This window comes from Lepidothrix coronata, unplaced genomic scaffold, assembly GCF_001604755.1.
Source record: "Lepidothrix coronata isolate B3197 unplaced genomic scaffold, Lepidothrix_coronata-1.0 Scaffold1309, whole genome shotgun sequence".
Classification (NCBI taxonomy): domain Eukaryota; kingdom Metazoa; phylum Chordata; class Aves; order Passeriformes; family Pipridae; genus Lepidothrix; species Lepidothrix coronata.
This window is the reverse complement of record NW_016691489.1, coordinates 6985-11927: the sequence shown is the minus strand read 5'-3', so window position 1 is coordinate 11927 and position 4943 is coordinate 6985. Positions and strand designations below refer to the sequence as shown.

The 4943-nt window shown below is 42.3% G+C and overlaps 1 protein-coding gene across 1 annotated transcript in view; it reads left to right on the top strand.

Moving 5' to 3' along the window:
• The first annotated feature begins 1449 nt into the window (after positions 1-1449).
• The window catches only part of LOC108510553 (histone deacetylase 3-like), a 10158-nt gene continuing 6664 nt past the window's right edge, over positions 1450-4943 (top strand). Inside the window, exon 1 of the mRNA XM_017840230.1 lies at positions 1450-1467. The gene's annotated coding sequence lies outside the window, so the exon portion shown is untranslated. The remainder of the gene's footprint in view (positions 1468-4943) is intronic.

Here is a 4943-nt window from a genome sequence, read left to right as displayed (position 1 = left end):
GTGCCTGCAAAAGAATTTATTAGCTCTCATGCCCTTCTCCCAACCCTTTTTTGGCACACCTTCCTGTTCAATCTGCCAGGTATTGATCTTTTCCATTTTCTTCTCTTGGACACAGCCCCAGCTTTCTGCAGCCCTCTTGTATTTCTAGCAACTATCAATTCCCTGCTTCCAACTGGGGAAGGTCCCTTTTGGATTTTCTCCTATCTTTTTTGATAGTTAGCATGTTCAGAACATCCCCTATGACACCTCCAAATTGTACCCACGCCATCTTCGAGAATTTAAGTTGAGGGTTGTTCCTAACTAAATTTAAAAAAAAAAAAAAGAAGAGAGAAAAAGTTGTTTCCTTTTATTAAATTCATAGAATCAGGGAATTGTTAAGGTTGGAAAAGACCTGTAAGATTATCGAGTCCTCAACAAGGGTTTGCTCTCCACATCTGTTTAGTTCTTGGCCTCCCAGTTGTTCCCTCAGTGTGAGGAACACCCAAAGCTGGTGCTGGCAGAAGCCCAATTAGGAAAAAGGTAACAACCACCACATCTCATTTTTTTCCTAATTATCTAAAGTGCTATACAAAGATAACAAGTTCTCACCATTATCAGGATCTCAATGACTAAAAGCAGCAATTTAGAAACTCCACACTCAATTATTTTCTTTTCATAAAGTAAAATTAATGTTAGGAAACTATTTAGATACTGGGCTTTTACAGTTTTTTTTTTAATTAAAATTATAAAATTAAAGTCAAATTACAACACAAAGGCAATTAAGGGAAATAGCTAAAATCATATCAGATCTTCACTGACTGAGAATTTAAATGAGGCATTAATCAGTCAAAGACAATACTGGAAAATAGAACCATCTTGTACCTTATTCATAATGACCAGAACCATCCACGAGAGACAAATCTCAGTACCATTAAAAAAAACTCTTTAGAAATTATTTAAAATATTTGAAATGTGCAAAGGCAAAGAATTCTGCCTTTACAATATCTCTAAGCTTATGAAAAGCCTGGGGCCAAGTAATAAGAAGTAGTTTTGTAGCTGTTGATACAGACATTTCTCCAGAAAATTCCTCTGCTCTGACTTGTACCAAATGGATGGTACTGACAGGGCCCATGAACAGAGCCATTCTCCACCCCAAATCCTGCTTTTATTTTTCCCTTTTCTTTTTCATCCTGTCAAGTGATTCCTTATTCCCTATAAATCCTACCATTCAGAAAGTTTTTTTCATTGTGCTTATAAATTAAGGTCACCTCAAAACTTGGACAGTTACGTTATAAACATAAAACTTCAGATGATTCAAAGACAACAAGGAGAACTCGTGTGCTACTGGATATTTGGGGAAAATATTTTGCTGTTCTGTACTTTTCTTCGAGATCTTATCAAAGCAGAAAACCCCTTTTGTTTTATATATTTTTATAACCTTATCCCGTCTGCAAGTTGCTAGGAATAATTAACTGCAGAGCTGCTGAAGTGGTGGAGTATTTTGAGGCATAGATTTGTCATGTTCTCTGCCAGCTGGTAGAGAGGACTCAGATTATATGTTGTAGTCGACAAAAAATGAATCTTCCTGGCTAAACTGCTCATCAGCTACTCACTGACCTCCCCTTGGGCAACCACAGGTATGTCTCAATCACAGAAAGTGCTGGAATGGCCAAAGCTCAGAAGTGTGGCACAGGCAGGAGAGAAATGACAGGTCCAGAAAATTTCAGAGAGTCAGGCAAGACGTGTCCCTAAAGAGTCAGGCAGCACAAATCACCCGGCAAGCAGCACATTAGTCCCCAGCTCCTGCTCCAGTCTGAGGATCTTTCAGCAGTACACTTTCTCCTCCCAAGCTGATTATACGCATTTCTTTCACACTCTGGCTCCAGCTCATCTCCTCACCCTCCCTGCTAATTGGTTTTCATGCCCAAAACACATTGGCAGAGCCTCTTCTCCTCATCTTATCCCAGTACTTGTCATCTCCACGTGTCAAGTGGAGGCAACTAATTCTCATCAATCCACTTCTCACTTTCCAGCAGCTTCTTTGCTGTTTGACCCCGTTGCAAGGTTCTCCAGAAATATTCCAGACAGCTGTGGCTGAGAGTTCTCCAAGGCAGTGTTCCCCAAAAGCTGACTGGAGGTGTCTGTGCTTTGCTGCACCCCTGCAGTATGACAACACTGTTCTCTGGGAGCCCAAATGTGGTCTCACAGAATGTCTGACGCTGCCAGGATAACATTCCAGCATTTACTGCCTTATCTCACCATATGCAGCTCCAAGGCATTGTTACTTTTATCCCTGCACATGTAGCATAAGCTGTGGTTTTCAGTTATTATCCTACCTGCAGATTTTTAATCTGCAGCATTTTTTTGCATATTACTGGGTTTACAATGATTAAATCTTCCTACACAGACCGTTAGAAACTTGGCCCAAAAGCACAGCTCATCCATATGATTTTAAACGTGCTCTCACTGTTATTTTCTATTTGTGGCTTTGTCAATTAAATATCAACAGAAAATTTATGCTACTTTGAAACCAGGCATTCATCAAGTCTTTCAGGCAGAGAGGCAGGCAGAGGCATCCCTGGTGAGAGGGTGTTCCACCACTGTTAAATATGTCCCAGTTTAATCAAAATAAGTCCTTCATCATTTCATTACTATTTATCTTGCACTACTTCACAATGGTTCAGTCCTTGATACTTTCTCAAAGGAATTCCTAATCACTGCCACAGCTTTCCCACGGCATCCCACCTGTACAGGCATCAGGCTTTGAGTTACTGCATGGAATCATTCCCTGCTTTAATCCCAATTTTCTACTGAACAAATCCTCTCATTTTTCAAATTACAATCATCTTACAGATTCTGGTGCTAACAACAAGTTCCTTGCCCTGCAACACAAAAGCTTGATTGAAGCCATAGCTTACAGATGCTTGGGGAAGCTTCAGAATGGGTATATACTGCATTTCTTTGCACCAATGGCTTTATTAAAACATCCTCTTGACTGTCAAAGGACTCTTAGTCATAGTTTTTAGCTAGAACAAAAATCCCCATCTTAACCCTTGTGTTGTTTCAGGGCAGCAGCACTTCACTGTTCTACCTTCCCTGACTACCATGGCATTCACTGTTTCCTCACAGAAACGCCCAGGACTAAAAAGCTCTCCTTCAATCACCATCCTTAAAGATTTAGCACTGACAGCAAACTTCACACCTCTGAAATTCCCAGATCCTGGGCTCCTGTCTCCAGTGGCTGCGACCATGGCTTCCCCAGGCTCTCGTCTTAGCACTGCCAACAACTTCTGTTCATATCTAACTTTGTTCTTTTTTATTAATTAAAGCACATACACAGCTGAAAGGCAACTACATTCCAATCCTGCAGCTGTCCTGTACCACTGCCAGGTTGTATTCCCACTATCCCTTGAACATTTGCCTGTTCTTGGTCAAGTAACAGTTCTGCCAGGTTGCATTCCCATTATCTCTTGAACATCTCCCTGTTCTTGGTCAAATAGTTCAATCACCTTTCAACACACTGCACTTGTCCTTCAGAACACAAGATGTTTTCCATGTAAAATCCTGCTCCAGCTCCTTTACCCACCCCTGCTTTCTCAATTTCCCTGACTGCTGAGAAAAGCAGGGAGGACCTGACCTTCCTTGAAGCCAGGACTGAGCCCTCAGAATGAATATTCATAGGCTGGGGCTGCTCTGCTGACCACTGTGACCCAGAACCCTGGTACTGCCTTTGAGCCAGGTTTTAATTAACTACTTCAAAACTTTGTTACTTTGTATTTCTGTTTTCTTTGCCAGACTTTCCCCATTTGTCAGAACAGCTGTTTGTGCCTCATTCAGGTTGTTGTCTTCCTCCAAAATTAAAATGCAGAAGTCAGAAATCAAGCCTGTGATAACTCATTGCCATTACAATCAATTCAGCTCAGCCCTGGTGTGGTTGTCCTTCTCATCCCCGTGGCCTCCACGTCCTACTTGCTCTTTTCTTTGGGCACTTGATTTCAGCCCCTGAAATGTGGTTCAAAACTTCCTTGGAGTAATCCTGGTGTGCACCCTGAGAGCTCCAAGACACCAAACAAAGCTAAAAATCAGATGGTTTTGATAATGTGGTTCAGACTTTCTGTTCCATGTGGTGGTGAACTCCAGTTTCTCTCCCTTGGCTGTGCATTGCTGTCTGCACCAAACCTCCTCACCACCTGGAAACGGGGTCTGCTTTGCTTTCCGGGGTGTGTCTCCTATTTAGAGGAGTGCAGAATAAATCAAGCAATGAACTGTCTTCCACTATAGAATCACAGAATCTTGGAATGGTTTGGGTTGGAAGGGACCTTAAAGCTGCATCCTCCACCGTGTATAACCTGCTTCTGAAAGGAAGCCCAGGGGGATTTTTTTCAAATCTCTGTTTTTTTGAAAGAAATAGCAAAGTGGTGACATTGACTCTTAACCCCAAGAAAGGCAAAGTGTAGCCATAATGAGCCAAAAAGTACTATTATGCTCTAAGCAAGCCTGCAGCTGCACTCCTTTTTGATTCAACAACTGACAACCACGATTAGGGCTAAAAGGAGAAGAACTAGAGAATCTGAAGCAAAAATTGCAGAACAAAAACCAACGCAGTGCTACGAAATATAAAACCCATTAGGACAATAAAGCAGCAGGAAGCCAGTGAAACCTCAGGGCTGACAGAGAATGGGGGAAAAAAGGCCAGAGTTTATATTTCTCTTTTACATCTGGAGAGTTTGGGATTAGATTTCCTTCCAGTACCTGAAGGGGCCTACGAGGAGTCTGGGGAGGGACCCTGCATCAGGAACTGCAGTCACAGGACAAGGGGGAATGGGTTCAAACTGAAAAGGGGGAAATTTAGGTTGGATATTGAAAAGAAATTCTTGGCTGTGAGGGTGGGGAGGCCCTGGCACAGGTTGCCCAGAGAAGCTGTGGCTGCCCCTGGATCCCTGGAAGTGTCCAAGGCCAGGTTG